The sequence below is a fragment of the Papio anubis genome, chromosome 15 (assembly GCF_008728515.1).
Source record: "Papio anubis isolate 15944 chromosome 15, Panubis1.0, whole genome shotgun sequence".
NCBI lineage: Eukaryota > Metazoa > Chordata > Mammalia > Primates > Cercopithecidae > Papio > Papio anubis.
Genome location: NC_044990.1, coordinates 14,761,188 through 14,783,349, shown reverse-complemented (window position 1 = coordinate 14,783,349; position 22,162 = coordinate 14,761,188). Strand labels below are relative to the sequence as shown.

The 22,162-nt window shown below is 39.3% G+C and overlaps 1 protein-coding gene and 1 long non-coding RNA gene across 5 annotated transcripts in view; one reads left to right on the top strand and one right to left on the bottom strand.

The window, feature by feature from the left end:
• The window catches only part of DCLK1 (doublecortin like kinase 1), a 353,771-nt gene that overhangs the window by 111,133 nt on the left and 220,476 nt on the right, over positions 1 to 22,162 (top strand). The window lies entirely within an intron of this gene.
• On the bottom strand, positions 15,020 to 21,640 carry LOC103879168. The gene is made up of 3 exons (XR_639655.4): positions 21,555 to 21,640; positions 18,875 to 18,942; positions 15,020 to 15,081 (listed from the first exon to the last, which is right to left on the bottom strand). It is a non-coding gene; the product is annotated as an uncharacterized LOC103879168 (long non-coding RNA).

The following is a 22,162-nucleotide window of genomic DNA, read 5'->3' as shown; positions in this document are numbered from 1 at the left end:
TTTATTAATGTGGCTACTAGAACATTTAAAATCACATACGTGGCTTGCATTATGTTTCTATTGTTAGGGGATAAAAAGAATGTGTTCAGGTTGTTGCAGGATCCATGATAAAAACTCATGGAGTCACGTCCTTAGTGTGTGCTTCTCTTGTGAGATGAATGATGGGGAAGAGGAAATCCAGATAAAAGAAAGTGACTGTTTGGTAATTGTTGGCTGTGCTTTTCTTTTCTACCATTATGTGTATGCCCCGTTAGCCTGATTTGCTTGGTTTAATTGCTGGGTTGAGAAGGCTTCTTGATGGAGGAGGGAATGGAATCATTGTGCTATTTAGGGCTCCTTTTAATGGTGACCCCTTGACCTGTTGATCATTAATAGTTCACTCATATGACTGGGAAGGATAATGGCAGAAAGGAAATACAGAAAATTTTTATTAAAATATAGTTAATACAAATATGAGATATGCTGCATTTTAATGGACTGTAGGTTAAATTTGCAAACCTATTCTGTAGAGCAAGCATGTAGCAATTTGTGTTGCTTTCTATGAGTCTGTGCCTGGGGTTACATGTATAAAGCAGCAGTTCCCCCAGACTAGTGATTTTAGCCATTTGAACACGAAATGTGAATTTTACTGCATAATTGATCTGGTTGTTTATATCAGTATTTCTTGGCAAGACTATCTAAATGAAGTAAATGGTCCATGCTCTAGCCTTCGGGTTGCTCAGTAGTTATTACCGAAATAAATATATGAAAGTATTCGATGTCCTAGCCACTGAGTGACTTGCTGGTTAACTGGTTCTGATTTCTAAACCCGTTTATACTTAGATTTGCAGACGTGTGACAGACTAAATATGGTCATGAGAATAGTCTTCTAAAAAAATTGATGTTTTTCATCTCTAGTCTGAATAAATACAATGAGAGCCTGAACTCGTCAGTAAGAGAGATGGAGAAGGCAATTGGATTAAAAAACACGACACAAAATAAAGTCCTTTGGGAATGATCACTGGTTGGCAGGGGTGGGTGGTGAAAAAAAGAAATGGATTCCAGGTAAGCCCTAGATTGGTAGCATAGGCTAATGACTGGATATTGATGCCTTTTACAGACTAAGGGCCACTTTAGGAGGGGGTCTAGATTGAAAATAGGTTGTGACAGGCTCATTGTTAGGCATGTTGACATCATAACACCATAGAAGCTCTGGTTGAAAGAAAACTTAAGTTCCATCTAGTCCAATAACTTATGGTAATATTGGTAGTTTAATATAATAAATATTAAATACCTTCTGTTTCCAAAGCTCTATGCCAGACACCAGAATTCACCCATTGGAAAAAATTAAAAAGCTGGCTTATTTGAGGGTTTCCATTCCTAAAGTGCTAGTTTACCCATGCTTTACTGCAAAACAGCTTTGGGGGACTCCCCCTTCTTTCATCATTGAGGCTTGTCACTAAGGAAGGATCCCACATGGGGAGTCCCTAACCCTCAAGCTAAACAGAAAAGCTTCAGGAAACACAGGTTCAAACTCATTGCAGATGAGAGATGGCACTTCATATTTCCTGAAGAAATCTGGAGGATGTTGGTGTAATTAATCCTCATTAATGTATTGAATATCTGCTATATGCCAAGGGCTGGGAATATACTGGTGAATGAAACAGACATAGTCACTGCTCCCATGAAGCAGACACAGTCACATCAAAAATTGTGTGGGGGAGATAGGGAGAGAGAGAGAGAGAGAATTAATAATAGAACATTAGAACATGGTAGGGGAAAAGGATGTTTAAGCTAGGATCTGAAGGATAAGAGGAAGCCACCACTGAATTATGCATGGAACATTCTTCTGTGGGTTAATGGAAAGGGCAAGGTCAAAAACGTGTGATTTACTTGAAATTCTGATGAGTCTGTAGCTTAAGTTTAAACATCTATTTTCTTGTTAAATATACACCACTTAAACACACTAATACACTGAATAATTTGACTATTTTTCTCAATCATATTTGTTCTTATTATAAGACTGATTTTTTTATAGGCTAGATAAAGTTAGAGAAGTGTGATCAGTTTACCTGCCTTACCTGTTGCTGTTGTTATTTTCCCCAGCAACTCCAAGAGATTGCAAATGCTTTGGTAACATTTCTCCTATGAAAACCTTTTCCGGAAACAGTTCATCAGGATTGGGCTTTCATCTATATTAGGTTAGTTAGTCATTCACAGGTTGCCATTAGGTGACAGTCATAGGTTGCAAGCATTTTAGGTATGGCAAAATAAGGTAAACAGCGTATCAGCTGTAATTTAAAATTGTAAAGGCAACAAAAAACGTTGCTCTCTGAAATATCATAATCCTGAAGAAGAATGCAAAGTAAGTTTCATTTGAATGGAAGAGAAGCCAGCCTTTCCAGTGGCAAGAATTAAGCCTGTTCACATTTTCAAACATGCTTTTTGTGTATATGATCTTCAGCTCTCTATAAAATTTTAAAGAGAAGGTCAGTGTCAAAAATAGCATCCTGTTAGTAGTTAAGTGATTGGAAATGATCGACACTGCATTTAGGTATAATTGGAAATATATTTTGTTCATAAGAAGAAACCTAAATATATATGTGGAGTTTTATAAACTAATAGTTGTATTAATTACTCCTGAGGATTGCCTTTATAGTCAGGATGATTCACGGTTTGTATAGGACACACAAAATAATGATCCCTAACTTCCTAGAAGTCAAAGATCATCCAAGATATACTAAATATAACATAGTTAAATATTTCATTAAGTTTTATCGTATGCCAAAAGTGATCAGATGGATATGCTCTTTAGAACAAATCTGTTTCATTAGTTATTTGAAGGTAGCAATGGCTTAGAGATTTATGTTTCGATGTTTATGTTCTTCTTTTGCTCTTTTTCTCCTTACGAGTTTTTCTACTCACAAATAGTATGGATTTGGAAAAGATCCTAAAGGAAATATTATTTTAGGGAATAGAATATATTCAATACTCTTACAATATAGAATATCTTCCGGTTCCCTTAGTGTAGTTCATCTGCCTTCCTGTTTGTTGCTCTTCTTTAAGACTATTTAGAGCTTTCCAGCATGCAATATTCATCTCTACTCACAACCCCAAGATATCCTGAGGATTCTCCAAGGGAATTTGGCTGAGATTTTGCTGGGAACAGAGAGGGCTTGGACAAAGATTTTGCAAATTCAAGACTGTATGATTCTATATTCACATTTGTGTTAATACTGCCTTGTAGCCTACTAACACTATTCTAGAACACTCAAATTGCATGTGTTGGCTGAAGTTTCTGACTGTGAAATATTAAAAATCTCTACTAAGCTTTATTGGTAAGAAGGCACTATTGGCATTCATGGATTTGATATTCATGATTTCAGGTGTTTGAGGCTGTTCCCAAAGGTCTGCGAAATACAGCCATTCAAAATTGCTTTGAGGCTCAGCAGGAGTGGTGAGCAGTCAATCCATGACATCGCTGGGCGGATGCATGCCGCAGAGTCGACCAATGAGCCTTGCTGGCCGCTGGGCACACTCTCCTCCCATTCACATTCACTTTCCCTAAGTGGTAAAATCTTGATTTCTTCGTGTAAATTTTTCATCAAGATATAAATCTTTATGGAACTTGAAAGCATTAGGTTATGAATCTGAGCATAGGAAACAGCAATTCGGACATTTTCGTATTTCCAAATACTTAAAGGTATCAAAACGGTCTTTCAAATATATTCTCTCTTATCTGATTCTCATAGTAATATCATAGTCCATCTTATAGATGGGAACACTTAAGCTAAGAACCTGTAAGTTACTTGACCGGGGTCAGCTAGCTTTTGCCCTAAACCTGAGTCCTCTAGATCCAAACTTCATGGTCTATCCTCCACAGCTGCTCCTGGATCTAGGCCACCCCAAACAGAAGGCTCTTTGCCCAAGAGCTTGCAAATCAGTTTCTCAGGCAACAAAATGAAGTAATTTTTTCTCCCCCGTGGCATCTCCTTTCAGGGTTGCGCCCTCTCCTTTCCCCTCTCCTGGGAAGCCCTAGCCTCTGGTGTCTTTAAACATGGAAAGTGGCAAAGCAGGTTTTGTAGAGCACGCAAAAACTGTTTCACAAGAGGGCCTTGGATTGCTAAAATATAAATGTAAACATACATACAAATGTGGTAATGTCATGGTACAGTGTATCAGGTTTCATGCTTTATTTGATAGTTTCACACATAGGTGTGGCTTTTGTGGTCCTTCTTGTTTCTCTTCCCAGTTTAAACCAGAGGTTCTCATAGCATTTCCCTAAACTGTGTGTCTGTCTACCCACTGGTTTGTGGGTCTCCCAGCTCCTTGGTGCGGCTCCCTGGAAAAGATGCTTGCCTTCATTCACATTTTCTTCCTTTTCCTTTATGCATGATTTCCCTAAAAGTTTCTGTGTAATCCAAACTTTCTTTTTTCTTTTAAGTTCTGGGATACATGTGCAGAACATGCAGGTTTGTTGCATATGTATACATGTGCCATGGTGGTTTGCTGCACCCATCAACCTGTCATCTAGGTTTTAAGCCCTGCATGCATTAGGTATTTGTCCTAATGCTCTCCATCCTCTTTCCCCCCACCCTCCAACAGGCCCCAGTGTGTGATGTTCCCCTCCCTGTGTCCATGTGTTCTCATTGTTCAACTCCCACTTACGGGTGAGAACATGTGGTGTTTGGTTTTCTGTTCCTGTGTTAGTTTGCTGAGAATGATGGTTTCCAGCTTCATCCATGTCCCTGCAAAGGACATGAACTCATTCTTTTTTATGACTGTGTAGTATTCCATGGTGTATATGTGCCACATTTTCTTTGTCTAGTCTATCATTGATGGGCATTTGGGTTGGTTTCTAGTCTTTGCTATTGTAAACAGTGCTACTAATCTGAACTTTCTTTACCAGCTCCAGCAATACAAGCTTGCCGCCATGCTGCTAGCCCATCTCTGCTCTTTGCTATCACTTTGCCTGCAGCAGCTACAGCTTTTGCCATTGAATAGCATATTTCCCTGCACCCTTTTCTAATGTTTTCCAGAGATACCTATGGAGTGTTACTTGATATCCTTTTGAAAGCATGTTCCCATCTTTTTAGATTTTATTATTGTTTCTCTTTGACCTTAAAATGAAGTTAGTAATAGTTTGACATATGCCTTTCATGATGCAAGATTATTTACTAAATTTTCCTTATATGTGATCATCACATTGTTAACCTTTGCTGGCCTCCAAAATGGGTGGGATAATGAGTGATCATTGTTTTTTGTTAAGTCTTTTTACATATACATTTTATTTATTATTCTTTACATTTAGAATAGATATCTTTTATTAGAAACATTAAGCTACCCTTTCCAAATACTCAGTCTTACACGCACTTTTAAGTTATAATCCATTAAATCAGCTGGCACTCAAACTTCTTGTTTATGTTTCAAGACACATGTGAAAGTTACTTATTTAGAAACCTCTAAGTAAATGCGGTTTTTGACTGCAGTTTTGGCAGTTTTTTTATGGCAAAAATCATATACAGTGGCATTTCATTAAAGCTCTGTTGGGCTTACCAGTCTCTTTGTATTAGTTTCATGCTAATGATGCAAAATTTCAGTGCCACAATTTTATTTGTAAATATATTAATACTTAGCCAGATTGTTGTGTATATTAAGTTAACATAAATAAAGCATTTGACACACAGTAGACAATAAATGGTAGCAACTATTACTATTTAAAACTTGCGAACAAGCCGGGCACAGTGGCTCACGCCTGTAATCCCAGCACTTTGGGAGGCTGAGGCGGGCAGATCACTTGAGCTCAGGAGTTTGAGACCAGCCTGGACAACATGGCAAAACCCTGTTTCTACAAAAAAATACAAAAATTATCCAGGCATGGTGGCGTGTTCCTGTAGTCCCAGCTACTTGGGAAGCTAAGGTGGGAGGATCGCTTGAACCCTGGAGGCGGAGATTGCAGTGAGCTGAGATTACACCACTGCACTCCAGCCTGGGCAACAGAGCGAGACTCTGTCTCAAAAAAGAAAAACAAACAAACAAACAAACAAAATAACAACAAAAAACGTATGAGCAATTTTGTGCCTCACTGAGTATTCTCTTTTTAAGATAACATGAAATTTCTTGGTGTATTTTCACTTTATATTCTATTTCTCTTCCCCCACCCCAGTCCTTTACCCCTTCATTTATTCAACAAATATTTATTGAGCCCCCACTATGTGCCAGGTCCTGTTTTAGGCTGTGGAGATTCTGCAGTAAGTGATAAAAGCCCCTGCTTTCATTGAGCTAATATTCCAGAACTAGTGCATGTAACTTTTTTCTTTTTGTAATTTTTAAAGGTTGTTTGTGAAATGTTCTAGGAGCTCTATTTTTAGGTGGTCTCTGGAAATGCAGACACAATGGAATAATTTTGTGATCACATATTGAATTATTAGAGACAGTTCAGAAAATGATGTGGCTTTCCAAAAAGGAAGCTGACACTGATTTCCTTCTGATAATCAAGGAGGGCCTATATTAAGGCAAAGTATTAGACAACTGTATTATTTTGTTATCAATTCTGTGACTTTTTATATTTAATCTTGTGTTTTATTTTGCTTCTTTTCAGAATGATTATTTTAGAACAAACAACACACTCTAAAGTTAACATAAAGATATAAAATTTTATTTACTCATTCCTCTTTCTTTAATAAGAAAACCTAAATTTTTAATTGCAAAAGCAATATGTGCTCATTATTAGAAAAATTGGTGACAGAAAATGCAGGTAATTAAATTTTAAAAATCATAACTACTTTCATAACATATCTTTTCAATCCTTCCAAACTTTTCAGAATGGCCATATATCTCTTAGGAAAATAAAGTCATGGTGTACATGTTGTTTTGTAACCTTTTGTAACCTTTGACTTAGCCATATATTGTGGAGTTTTTCAATCAATATTCTTTAACATAATTTTTGTAGGCTATATATTTTGTATAAATCTAACTTATGTTGCAATACCCTATTATTGCCTATTTATGTTGTTTCCAGTTTATTTTCAGCCTTTATAAGCAAATCTTGCCATGAATCCTACTCTCAGCAAATATTTCTTATATCTTCAAATATATCCTTATGATAACCTATAAGAAGTTAAATTGAATAGCCTATTATGGTTCTGGTTATATGTCATAAAATTGCTTTCCACTAAGATTTGTAAAGTAAAGTTTACATTTCTCCAGCAGTGTATGAGACACGTGTTTCTCCAAACCAGTTATAATATGAAGGATAGCAAATTGGATGGATTATACACACACACACACACACACACACACACACGCACTAGTTCTGTGATTCTTTGTTATAAGTGTCTGTGGCAGAATGAAAATCTTCAAGGTCAGTTTCTCCTCCTTGGTCTCCAAGGTTTAGCGCCAGAAACATTCTGGTCTGGAAAATTTAGCTCACACCCACCAAAATCACATGAGATTGACTGGAATCAGCTTGGCATCAAAATGCTCATTCAATAGTTTATGCAACTGGCTTTCTAGTCTCAGACGAGATCAGATAGTTTAGAAAACATGGGCAGATTGCTGAGAAGACGACACACTGCTAGATCTGCCTAGGCTCCCTAGACCAGACCCACTGGCTTTGGTCACGTGGAGAGGACAGTGGGAAAGAGTACAGACCAGGGCAGGGGGCTGCCATGACAAGGCCTCCCCCAGCCCTCAGGGTGCAGCCAAAGCTTTCCTTAGAGTTGAAATGGTGCCTTTTATGATTTCTTAAGAACTGTCACTCTTTCAGAATTTATAATTTATTAAGTTAATTTCGCACAGGATTTAAAACAATTAGTTAAATCATGTGGTCGTCACAAGGATGGTGGATGGTTGAAAGAAGCAACAACCTAAAAGAACATGTATGTGCACACACATATATATTTGCAGATGAGCCAGAGATGGCCTTTTTCTACTGGCCTCAATATTTGTTTTATAATTCTTGATCTCCCAGCAAGGATGATCTTCTCTCTGTGTCCCAACATAAAACTATACTTCAATTTTTCTTATTTGTTTATTGCTTAAAATGCCTCATTGGAAACAAAATTTTAATGTAGCATTAGCATTTCAATAAGTTTTTAAACCCTAAAAAAGATTGCCATTCCTCCAAGAGAATCTGTTGTTACTTAACGTTGAAGGATAAAATTAGCTGTAAGGGTTATTTTAGAATACATTTCAAACTCATTTTATTCTCTAGCACATATTATTCTAGCGAATATTGGTTGCTAGGTTTTGCTGGAGAAATCCTTTGACTTAAATTGGATGACACTAAATTGAAACTCAGAACACTTTTAAAATGTAGGAGTTACCAGCACATTAAATTAACTGTATTGTACTTGTTTTGGAAATGTTTGTCACCTCACTTGGCTTAAAGAAAAATGTTGAAAAGACCAAAAAGCCTGTGCTTATATAGGCTTTCAATTATTGCCTAAAGCAAGCCTTGAATTGGCCATCACCAAGAATACAAATTGGATATTTCTTATCATACATTTTACCTGGCCTTGTGAGTGGAGTTGTTGTTTTTAGAGAGATTTTTCTTACCCAACCTCACCGTCCTCCTAAAAGGGGATAAGGTAGATAATCCAAGCTAAAAACAGTTCTTTGTACAACCACAAAAAGGCAAGAGTGTGTCCAGGCTTCATCTAGTTGATACTGAAAAGAAACCAAGCAAAGCTTCCAATTAGCTTGATCTGTACAATGATGGGCTTTCATTCCCAGTTAATTAAGAGGGATTCAATAAGGTCCAGGCTGTGGGTTCTGATCTTTCATCTTCCAAGAAAAAAAAAATTACCCAACAAATAAAAACTTAACTAAAAGGAAACCTTTGTTTAGAGATTCTCCAGGGTGATGAGTCTTACATTTTTCATCGTGTGGTCCCACACAGTTCTTCTTTTGTCTCCTTACTTTATCACTTGTAGGGTACACATCATATTCCATGCCATACATCCTTTCCATTTAAAACACAAAGTCAGTGAGATGTCTTCTAGCAGACAAGGGGTGTGGTGTTGAGTTCCATGCTAAAGGAGCCCTAGCATCCTTGGAAGATCAGGGAGGAAGAGGACCTGAAAAGGCGTCTGGCCTCAGCCCCTTTTTTTACAGAGGAGGAGACTGAGGTGCAGGAGAGTGAAATGACCTGCACGAGGACACATAAAGCAGGAGGCTTCTGGAACCCAATCTCTTGATTCATAGGCAGCTGGTTCTTTCCATTAAACGTTATTACCTTGATGTTGCTGAAAGAATTATTGTCTGTTCAAAAAGGTAGCATTGTTTTTTGCTGTTGGATGTTTCTTTCAACCTTGTGTGTTGTTACTGCTCCTAAAGAATCAGTTATGCGGCCAGGTGCAGTGGCTCACGACTATAATCCCAGCACTTTGGGAGGCCGAGGCGGGTGGATCACCTGAGGTCAGGAGTTCAACACCAGCCTGACCAACATGGAGAAACCCCGTCTCTACTAAAAATACAAAATGAACTGGGCTTGGTGGCACATGCCTGTAATCCCAGCTACTTGGGAGGCTGAGGCAGGAAAATTGCTTAAACTTGGGAGGCGGAGGTTGTGGTGAGCTGAGACCGTGCCATTGCACTCCAGCCTGGGCAACAAGAGTGAAACTCCATCTCAAAAAAAACAAAAAACAAAAAATCAGTTATGCATACTACTTTTATAGCAATGTGTAGAGTACATACTTAATGTATTAAAAATAGTAAATGTGAAAACAATTCACGTGTACTCATTCAGTTTACCAACATGTATTTGTTGAATGTCAGCTATGTGCTAAGTACTGGCAATATCAAATCAGATAATAGGTGATCCTGCATTTATACATAGGAACATATTCAGGGTGGTTCTTTCACTTTTGTTTTCTTGTAAAACATCCTATGGTTAACAGGATGTGATTATTCTTAATGGCTTTATTTTATTTATGATGTCTAAACTCCCCAAGAAGGCGTTTCAAATGATCTTTAAAGTACTTTGAAGTTAGGTTACTTTCAATGATTTTAGTAATGGTATTTAATGGTATGTAAATGGTATATAATACTAATTCATATAATGATATTTAATATTATTTTAGATACTAAAATATGGTATCCTGCTCTTAATGCAGCCTTGCGAATGAAAATGTGTTACAAATCAAAAGCCATTCGGTGATGAAGCTTGTCCCCTGCAATGCCTAGCTGCTGATGCGGTCAGACCGCTAGACTTTCTTCATCCTCACCCCTAGAACCGCCGTCAACTGGGACATGCCAGAGAGTGCTCTCGCAGCTTGATATCCAAAGATAGCTGATTTGGTTTCTGTCCTTAAGTTATGATAGAAACTCTAGGACTCACAGTGGGGAAAAAATGACAGTAGAGAGTAAGTGCCCAGTGAGAAAGAGGAAGTCATCACTGAGGGGAAGGGCCATTAATAAGCCTCTTAGATTGTGTGGGGTTTAAGATTTGCCTTGAGGATTACATGGAAGAACTGAGGGAATAGGGCAGTCTGGCCACGTAATAGAAGAATGCTAGTCAAGGTTAGGGGTGAAGTGGGGGAAAGGCCTCACTTGACTTAAGGCTTGTAATTACTTACTTTCCTTCCTATTTTAGCCACATCAAGTAATTAGTCCCTCTTCCCACATCACTGTGCCAGATGCAAACACTTCGCTTCCTAGAGTGTAAGACTTGTTTGGGTGGATTGGGAAATTTCAGCAATGATTGCTGCTATTTTTGTATAAAAGTCAGTAGTTTTGTAAGCAACAGTCTAGGATTAGCTCTAGCTGCAGGTCAGCAGACCCCAAGCATCATCCTTCCAGACCATCTCCCAACAGGTCTCCTACAAATTTCCTCCAAGAAGAGTTTGGTATTAGGGCATAATAAGACATCAGATAGCAGTAATGAGGAGAATAGAATTTAGTTTAATGCTGCTGTTTTGAAATTCCAGCCTCATAATAGCTCTCTTTATGTCAAGAAAACAAAATTAGGAAGAATGAAAGCCGGAGGCCTCTGGAGAAAGAATCTGTCTCCCTGATGGCAGGGAGGGCCTTGCTCAGCCAGATAGAAGGGGTTTGCTTGCTGGTCCTGAGAGGAAGAAGCAGTGATTTTCTATTCCAAATTGTCCTTGAAGGGAGAGAGAGAAAAAGAGAGAAGGAAAAATGGGTGAGGCCACCCATACCATTGACTATCATCTCAAGAAACACAGTGTGCCAAACTTTTGGGAAACACAGTGTGCCAAACTTTTGGGAAATGGAACTTTTGGGATTCCGTTCAGCTCACCCCAGCTCTGGAACAGGCAGGCTGGCAGCTGTGCTGAGTGAATGTCATATCCATTGACTACTCAAGAGAAGTGTAATTGTGGGAGCAGAGACTTATTTGGGGACTTTTTTTTTTTTTTTGAGACAGAGTTTTGCTCTGTTGCCTAGACTGGGTGCAGTGGCATGATCTGGGCTCACTCCAACCTCTGCCTCCTGGGTTCAAGTGATTCTCCAGCCAGAGCCTCCTGAGTAGCGGGGACTACAGGTGCATGCCACCCTATTCGGTTAATTTTTGTATTTTTAGTAGAGACGGGGTTTCACCATGTTGGCCAGGCTGGTCTCGAACTCCTGACCTCAGGTGATATTCCCGCCTTGGCCTCCCTAAGTGCTGGGTTTACAGGCATGAGCCACCATGCCCGGCCTATTTGGGGAATTTTTAAATTGTACCTAAAAATCAAAATCCTTTATCGCCACTTAAATTAGTGTTTATCTTATTCTCATATATTTTGGACTCACTGCCTAGTGATAAAAAGTAGTAAATGTTCAGTATATTTTTGTAGTGATTCTGTAATAACTGCAGCTTTAACTGAAATTCTTTGTGCATTGCACCTTCTCATCTTATCTGGAAATATTTTAGGGTATAGCTCTAAAAAGTTTAGGGTACTTTTTTGAAAAGCATAATCACAATACTGTTATCTTCAGTTCAACAAATATTTATTGAAAGTCTGCAGTGTACATGACAGTGAGTTTCTGTCAGGGAAACAAAGAGAGCCTAACGGATAAGGAGAGAGGGAAGAATTTTTTGGTTGCCTAGAAATGATCAAGAAGACCACTCTGGGCCCCAGAGTTTGGCATAAGTATGATGATTCTGAGTGGCTAAATTGGGGGGAAGGAAGATTGGTAGAGATGCATGGGCTGGAGAACAGGGACCCAAGGAGGCAGAAGAGCTATTGGTATGGCTGTGAGGTGCCTCCTGTGAGACCCGTCAGTATGGGTGTGAGGTTTCTGCATTCGCAGGAGGTAGTGAATGGACAGGATTATGAAAGGGCTCTATTTGTCTTTTTAGGATAAGAAGAAAAGCTATTGAAGGGCATTTATTTTAATAATGATATTATTTATCAAAATGTTTAGCATTTTCTGACAATAGGAGTGTATTGTGTCGTAGTTTTGTACTTTAAGGACATCGTTAGCCGATTTTTCTTCTAAGCTTTGTACACTTTCTTATACTTTTTAATTTTATTCAGAATTTTAAAAATTATTTTAAAACTTAAGGGCAGTTGAAGGGATACTAAAATACTCAAAAGGGGGTCAGTAACTAAAGTCACTGAGGAAGGTGGGAGTGAAGCTCAGCATGTCAAAAGAAGAATTGATTGATGATGGCACTCCAACAATGGTCTGGATCAGCAATCAGAACATGGGATACTGCTGACCATACTTAGCAGGAAAGTAGACTGGTTGTGGTTTACCTTAAATATCAGTAATAAAGCTGGAAGTAGAAATGCTAAACTTCAGATTGATTCACCAAGCTACCCACAACACGCCAGGACCTATGCATTCTGGTTAGTCAAAGTATTTCTGTATAATGGAACAAAGCAATTGCCAGTAATTAATCCACGAGAAGCATACTTTGTTGTTTGGTTGGTTTTTTGCTTAGTTTTAGTTTGGAGGGAAGTTGTTTTATATCTGATTTAAAGACTATTACATTGCAAGTTTCACGACTTACAACCATAGTTGGAATGTTCTGTATGAGAAAGAACGTTTTCATTAGGAATCAGTCATTTTTAGGTTAGGACTGAACTAATCAGGCCAACACCACCTCATGATCATCGGTATTAAAAACTATTGATAGATGTAAACACATGATTGGCTGTTTAACTGTTTTCCATTGTCAGAATGAAATTAGCCTGTGAAATTAGATCCATGCATGTTCCATTCATGCTGGAAAAAGCCAGGAAAGGGAAAATGTTCTTTGCCCCCAAAGCAAGTTTTTGGGACTTCTGCTCTATGATGATTTTCCCCTTAAAATGAGAGATGAGAAAAGAAATTAAAGACAATCATATCTGCGTAGGTTTTAGTTGGATTGGGGCCTATTTTCATTAGTAACAAATCTCGTATTTCCTCATCATTAAAAAGAACTTGATCCAGACAATCTGTGCTCATGTTTAGTGGAGAAGATCACGAGATTATCCAAAATGGGCTAGCCTTGGCTTTGCATTTGTGTATGGATGAAGCTGATAATGGATTTAATTTCAAACCACAAGGTGTAGCCCAAGGAGAAGGGAGCCATTCTGGAAGCTAATTGACTTTTTCCATCCTACCTTCAACTCAAAGCATTATTAAACTCGCTTTCTAGCAGGAGGAGACTATTCCTGCATGCAAATGTAGGGAAGTGGTTAAGGGGCTTTAAAGGGCTTCACTGCATGCAAAATAAATAGCACAGGAATCAGAGTGTTAAAAATAGAAGCTCTGAGTAAATAGCTATAGTTTTGTGGCCAACAGGTCAAATGCTCACCCTCAGTATTAAATGGGCAAAAATAAAGTTATGCCGTCCATATTGATGAAAGCAAATGTACAAAAGATGATGCATAGAGTGGATAATACCCTTCAGATAAGTGGTGTATTAATCAGGGTTCTCCACAGAAACAGAACCAATAGGATCTGTGTGTATATATATATATATATATATATATATGGAAAGAGATTTGTTTTAAGGAACTGGCTCACGTGAACATCAAGACAGGTAAGTTCAAAATACGCAGGGAGGGCGGGCAAGCTGGAGACTCAGGGAAGAGCTGATGTTGCAGTTCAAGTCTGCCGAAGAATGGCCTCCTGCTCATGGAGGTCAGCCTTTTGTTCTATTCAAGCTGTCAACCAATAGATGAGGCCCACCTGCATTATGGACGGCAGTCTGCTTTGCTCTAAGTTAGCAATTTAAATGTTAATCCCATCTAAAAACACCCTCAAAGAAATATCCAGAATAGTGCTTGACCACATACCTGGGCCCTGTGGCCCAGCCAAGTTGACACATAAAATTAACCATCTCAAGTGGGAATGGGCATTGCACATGGTGCTGTTTGCAATACTAGCACAATGGAGTGAATGACAAAGATGGGAGGCCTTAATCTATCTCTCCCTCTTAAAGCACTGATGATTTTATTTACAATTAAAATAGATTGGCTGGGTGCGATGGCTCACTCCTGGAATCCTAGCACTTTGGGAGGCTGGGTTGGGCGTGGGCGGGGTGGGGTGTGGATCACCTGACGTCAGGAGTTCGAGACCAGCCTGACCAACCTGGTGAAATCCCATCTCTACTAAAGATACAAAAATTAACCGGGCGTGGTGGCAGGCATCTGTAATCCCAGCTACTTGGGAGGCTGAGGCAGAAGAATCACTTGAACGCAGGAGGCGGAGGTTGCATAATACTGCACTCCAGCCTGGGCAACAAGAGTGAAACTCCATCTCAAAAAATAAAAATAAAAAATAAAATAGATTGAAAATATTGTTGGCCTTAAAGTATAATATGGAAGGTATTTTAGGAAAACTGTTTTAATCTTATTGCTTATGTTTGTAACGTTTCTGCTAGATTTGCATTTATAAGACCAGCCAGGAAACAAAGATTTATAGTAAAAATGTGTGATCTCACGTACATGGGTTAGTTTATCTTTTCTGAGGTTGTCTATCACGGCCTGCTGCTAAAAATAAGCAATCTTCTATTATTTGCTCACCTGTGATTTAGTCAGAAAAGCCAGTGTATTCTAATTAGTTGGGAAGAGGTGAAATTTCCATTCAGAATGATAATTTTCTGTTAACCATCACTGAAATCGAAGAGCCTCCCAGATTGTTCCTCGACATTTGAACTGGCTTCAGTAAAAAAAAAAGAAGACAAAGGAACATTTATATGAACGTAAAATGTTCTTATTCTTTCTGGTTTTGCTAATAAAACTACCAGACTGGTTTTCTTCTCTTTGTCCTCTGCTTTGTTTACATTCCTTTCTATTATATTTTGGTGTGACCCGTTAAAAATATTGCCCCATAGTAACTAGTATATTGAAAATGGATAGAATTAGATTTCATAATAAAGTGAACTTAGTTCACTCAAATGTTAAGTCAAATCATTTCCCCCTACTGAATCCTTGTAGACACAGGCATTTGGATTGTGTCTTTCCAATATGCTATTGGAAAAGATGAGGGAATATTGGTAATTTGAGGTGAAAAAGAAAGTTCTTATAGTTATAATTGAATGTAGATACTTTGTCTCTTTTCTTGGAGCAGAGGTTTAAGAAAAGAAACTCCACTACTACAAAGCCACCTTGGAGAACATTTAGACAAAAATTTCTCAGAGCATATGCTATTTGGTGAAAATTCACAAATTGCTCTTCATAGCTTTCTGAATTTGTGTCATATCTGCATTTTAAAATTGAATGTGCTGCAGTTCCAACCTGTATGCTTTTGAATGAACCTTAATGATGGGCCATTTCTTATTGCCATCATCTGTGCCTTTCATTGCTGATTTATGTCAACTGCCTTTAAATGCATTGTGGTATTTAGGCAGTGGATAAGATAGTAATGCCATCGCATGCTGGTTGCTTAATGATGCAATTGCTTGAAAATTTAAAACCCATAATAGCTTCAGGTCAGGTTCAGAAGTTCATGTTCCATGCCAGACATTTGAAGACTGAATCAGAGCCCGAGCACTGCCAAAATCATGCCGCATTTGTCAAGCCTGGTCTTGGGTAAAAGCTGTTGGAAGCCTCCCATTCATCCAAGCCAATCACTGATAATGAAGCTTCAGGGAACATGAAATATCTTTTCTAAAAGAACAGACAACCTCACCAGTTGGCTGCCTTTTTTTATTTTTAGTATAATTACCAGGGGCAAACTGTCTTGCAAAATTGGTATCTTATATTAGCTTTGAGTTTGTGTTCTCAAGAGCTGATGCAAGGATGTTTTATTAGCTAAGAAGATGTGGTTTGAGGTCAGCTGAACATGATTCTTTCAGGTTTTTCTTGTGGACTGTAATGTGATTGACTATTCTGTGGTGTGGGAAGCTTACAGCTAGAAAAGTAACTTCAGGAGAACCACTTTCCTGTTTTCACGCTTACATTTTATCTGACTAATTCGCTTGGCTCCTGCCACAAACATCCATCAATGCACAGACTTCTGTTACATGGAAAGTTCTAGAAGAGCTGCCCACCTGGAACACCTCAGTCAAGCCTGAAGCTGGAATTGTAAAGTGTGACTGATTCCAAAATCACCATGCCCCAACCTACTCCTGCTAAATGGCTTAGATTTTTTTTTTTTTGGAAGCTGCATGTTACTTTTCCCCTTTTCTTTTTTTCAAAGGGCTCATAGTATTGGTTCCAGTGTCTCAAAAGGATGTTTTGCAGATGAGAGAAAAGGACTTGAAAATAGTCTGAAATGCTGGAAGGACTAGAGATGTTAACTGGTCACTTTCCCTCACGCCTTCTGCCTTTCATATTCCACAGTGAGCTCTTTAAAGACTTTGGCTTTGAAGAGAGGAAATGAAATATGGCAGCCTCAAGGCTGATACTTGTCCTAGCTTTTTTTTTTTTTTTTCCCTCATGAATGTTCAGAGAAAGGAATTGAATTCAAATTCTCTGAAACCTGCCCAAGATGCATTCAGCTGGGTCCTAATGTGTCTCTGAAGCACCATATGATGGGTAGCTCTGACTAAGTTGTGGCTGGATGTCTTTGATGTTATTACCATCATTAAAAATATGTTAACTAATTCCTCATGTATATAAATCTTTGTAATTCAGAACAGACTCACTTTACCTGATTCTTACAACCACTTGGTAATGAAGGCACGGCAGGTATTGGTTTCATCCTCATCCCCCAGTGTGTAAATGCGGAAACTAAGGATGAGAGGTAAACCTTTCCCCACGTTTCACAGCTAGTAAGTGGCAAGTCTAAGACAAACCATGCTAAGTTCAGTGCTTTTCCTGTATTTTATGCTGCCTCCTGCCTTCTGTCAGCAGATTTTGGCGACTGTTGGAGGAAAGATAATTATAAGAAAAATTATAAGAAAAGATCCTTGCTCTTGATGAGTTTAAGGTCTACCTGGAGAGACAGAATTGGGGTAAGAAAGAGACAGAGAAGAATGCAAGGTGGGCTGTGCTAAGTGCTCAGTCAGTAGTTGTGAGGTTACTTGCTGCAGAAGCGTCATGTAGAAGTGATTGATCGAAGGCAGGGACAGCAGAGAAATCTCTCGGGAGGAAGTGACAGTTGAGTTGGTCTTGAAAGGAGAGTAGGTCTTAGATAAGAGAGAGCAGAGCAGCTTGAGCAGCTGGATCACAGAAGCAGATGCATATGACAGTGTGTAGGAGGCTGAGCAAGCAACTGTGTTGGACCCACATATTACATCAGGGAGACATTGCAGGCAAGGCTGCAGAAACAGCAAAAGGACCAGGATGTGAAAATCTTGAATGCCTAAATTTGGATTTAATCCATTAAATAAGGAGAAGATATCCAGGGCTTCAGAGCAGTAGCTTCATGTGTATTATCGATTAGAGACTGGAGGTCACTGATGGGGGAGTAGTATATCAGTGCAGTTCATAAAGGTGGTAGAATTAAAATAAAGGAATGAATGACCAGGTCACACAAAGGAAAAAGGAGCAGGATTTTCAGGGGAAAGAGGAAAAATAGAGTCATCATAAAATGTATTGTCCAACCTAGGACATTTTCCAAGACAAATGCTACACTGGTCAGGACGGTGGGAAAACAAGCACAAACTGGGACTGTCCCAGGCAAATTGAACATAAGATCATACTGGGCAACAATGATGCAGAGGTTTTGAGACTGGGGCAGTTGTGGTCATTGATAGAAGTAAAACCAGCAAGGCCAATGATCTTGATTTTAGGCTTCAAGATGACTGCAGTAAGTCAGGAGTACATTTCCAGTACAAAGTTAGAAATGCACAAAATTTGTCTGTATAACCCCTTTGTTTCACCTTTAACTCCTCTTTTAAACCTCCAGCATAAAAAAAAAAGCACTTTCTTTTGAAGGAAGCAAACAAAGTAAGGAATGGCAGCCACATCCTAGTACTGTCAACATGTTGCACTGTAATTCTTCAGTTTGAAACGTGAGCCTGGATGTACTGTCAGGAACTCCTCATCTTTGTCAGACTATGGCTTACAAAAGCAAATCCTTGCATGTTTTCCCACATCAAAGGGGATCATTTGTCTCTTAAGTGGATTCAGACTACTTTGCGTTTCAAAACAACAGAATTGAATGTCTGTCAACCTGTTAACAATTGAGATTTTCAGAAGGAAGAAGTGTGAACTAGAAGGTATGAGTGTGGGAACCCCTATAATCTATGATTTCATTATAGATCAGAAAGGATTTGTTCATTAGTTATCAGTTGCCTTGGGACTTTTCAGAGAGGCAATTAAACCAAAATCTACTGAGCCAGTGTAATCATAAAACATAATTTTTTATGATTAAAAATGTCATTTAGGCTTTTATTTGACATTTTAGGTGATTTATGTGGCACTCTCCAGGCATTAGAAAAAAGCTTTATCAATGCCATGTGTAAGATCTTCCTAGCATTCCCCCCAAATAGATGAGTAGCTTTTCATATGAGGTTAGAACAGGGTAGTCAGTTTTAAGCTCACAAAATAATCTGGAATCAGACCTGGATTTGCAAATGAGGGGAAGAAAAGAATCTTTTCCTCTTCCATCCTAGGTTCACGGCTGAGGCCCCTATAACAAGAGATAGTTTAATGAGAAAAAAAAGCATACAAATGTACTTAACATAAGTTGTTGTTGTTTGTTTGAGATAGGGTCTCAGTCTGTTGCCCAGGTTCTAGTGCAGTGGTATGATCACAGCTCACTGCAGCCTCGACCTCCTAGGCTCAAGTGATCTTCCCAGCTCAGCCTCTCAAGTAAGTGGGACCCCAGGCATGCACCACCACACCTGGCTAATTTTTTAAAATTTTTCATAAAGACGAGGTCTCATTATGTTGCTCAGGCTGATCTCGAACTCCTGAGCTCAAGTGATCCTTGGCCTCAGCCTCCCAAAGTGCTGGGATTATAGATGTGAGCCACCACATCCAGCCTTTAATCTAAGTTTTAAATGGCACAGGAGTCTTCATAAGGAAATGAAGACCTAAAAAAGCAGTTAAACTTGTGTGTTTTTATGCTAAGTCTGTTTAAGAGTGAACAGTCATGGAGAAGTATGATTGGATAAAGGTCGGATCTAATAGTAATAGGTGGGGGCAACTTAGCAAGGCTTGTTTGTTCAGGTTCTTCTTGGCATCTGTGTCTGAGGCACTTTTCTTTAGGTGTACAGAGGGTACCTCTCCCATGAGGGTCTTATGACCTGCTTAATGGGAGAAGGGGAGGTGGGTGAGATGAGAGTGACCATCCCATTTCTGCTTTTTCTCAAGTGACAAGGTGCCATATTTTGGAGTAGCATGTCCTGAACTCCATCATCAAGGAGAGGGTATGTCCTCTTGCCTTGTAAGGAACCTGGTCTATCAGGAGGCCTGAGGCAGTCATCTCCCAGAGCAGGAATTTGAAACAGTGCCTCTCCATGGTCAGTTTTGTATTCTCCAGGCCTACTTTGTAGACATTATGTAAAAGAGAATTTATCAGATTCAAAATAACTTGGTGGGAATATTCAGAAATATGTCACTTAAAAAAATTCCCCACATTGGCTGTCTGTTTAAAAACCAACAAAAATAGTAACGTTTGAAGTCTTGCTTGGAGTTCAACATGAGCTTGAAAACCATCTGCCCTGACTTAATCTAGAGCGTTCACTGAGTGTAGACAACTGTACATAGGTGCTGTGAGGGATCCAGAGATTTGTAAGCCCAGCTGAAAGTCCTACGCTCTGTATCTAGGAACCAAGTGGAGAATGGGTGTTTATTACACCAACAGCCACTGTCTCCACTGCAGAGCAAGTTCAGAGAAGGCTGGGATTGGCCAGGCGTGACCTGGGGTGGAGAGGTGACCTGGGGTGGAGAGGTAACCTGGGAGCCTTGCAACTGAAGATGAACCGAGAGACAGTGAGAGCTCAAGCAGAGATCAGAGGCCCAAGAGCCAATTGGGACTGAAGTTCTGGAGCATCAAAGAGCGCCCCCTCTGGGAGAAAGGACGTGCTTCAGAGGCCTGGGCAAGGTGGAGGATTTTTGCAGGATGCTGGCAATTTGTCCAGCATTAATAGATGCCATAGTGTAGTATTAAAAATTATGACTTAAATACACACAAATATTAGTTACTTTTAATCTGTATTTTGGTATTTAGTATTAGTACAACTTGTACTCTGATATTCAACCTACTTTTATATCCTTGGAAACAATTAACACATGGTTTAAATAGGAAGACATTCTTGGGAACTAGGACCTAGGACCACAAATATATTTTCTATGTTTTTTACATTCTCATCATGAGTGTGCCACCTTCAGATATAATTTTCATATTTTCAGTAGACATACGTAAAAAATGTAATTAAGACTGATTACCCCAGGAGCTGTGCTTTCTTTGAAAAAACAAAAAGGTATATCTGGCACCTACCAACTCTTAGTTTATCACGTATCCGTTATTTTTAAAAATTAAATATTTTCTTCAACGGTGAAAAATGTAAAGAAAAGTCTTTATAAAGGTGATGTTTTGCTGGGTGTGGTGGCTTATGCCTGTAATCCCAGCAACTCAGGAGGCTGAAGCAGGAAGATTGCCTGACTCCAGGAGTTCTAGGCTGCAGTGAGCTATAAGCAAGACCCTGCCTCTTAAAAAATAATGATAATGGCCAGGTGTAGTAATAGGATTACACACCTGTAATCCCAGCACTTTGGGAAGCCGAGGCAGGTGGATCACCTGAGGTCAGGAGTTCAAGACCAGCCTGGCCAACATGATGAAACCCCATCTCTACTAAAAATACAAAAATTAGTCGGGTGGGTGATGGGCACCCACCCATCTCCCGAGTAATCCCAGCTACTCAGGAGGCTGAGGCAGGAGAATCGCTTGAATCCAGGAGGTGGAGGTTGCAGTGAGTCAAGATTGTGTCATTGCACTCCAGCCGGGGCAACAAGAGCAAAACTCTGTCTTGAAAAAAAAATAATAATAATACTAAAGTCATGTTTTGAAATTCCGAAGTATAGATATTTTGCAAAAAGCAAATTTACAAGCTGTTCCAGTACACATGTATCTTAAGGGAGTCTATTGAAGGGGAGATAGTCAATTCGGAAAAGTAGAGCATGCGGTAGGTGTTGGAGATAGTCAATATGTTATGGATTCTGTACCCCTATTACCTTCTAAATCATGGGCTAATTTGTAAAGTTTCTATTTATTGTTTGTTGAAAATTTACACTTACGTTGCTGAAGATGGCCTGCAGGTGAGAGAGCTCCTGCAGGCAATTTCCAATGGCTGTTTAGATCCTGGAGTCCGTGTCCCTCATGGCGTGTGCTAATGATACCCTGTAAGTTGTTCTGGGCCGCGGCAACTATTCAGGTCTCCTGAAATGTTCTGGGCTGCAGCCATTTCCTTACTGCAAATGAATAATGAATGAGCTGTGGTTTAAAGCTAAGGGTTCAAGATAAAATCAGAAGCTCATTGCAACATGGGTAATGCTCCTTTGTCATCTCCATGGAAACTGCTATTTGTCAAGACACACTAGTATTTCAGAAGACAGGAGTCAACGGTTTTTGTAACTTCAGGTCAGCTGTTGTAAAATAGATTTAAGAAGCACAGATCGAGACAGAATGAATACAGAGAAAGCCATCTGCATGCAATGGGAGAGCTCTGTTAGACCATTCTTTGGGACTTAAAAAAAAATAGATCATAAATGGTATAATAAATATTAAGCTGATAGATTTGAATGGAAAGTTAACACTTTTTCCCTTCCCCAACACTACGACTTGGCATCTGGCTGGGCCACATAGTGAGTGCACAGACCTCATCCAGGCGGCCTTCTTGCATCAC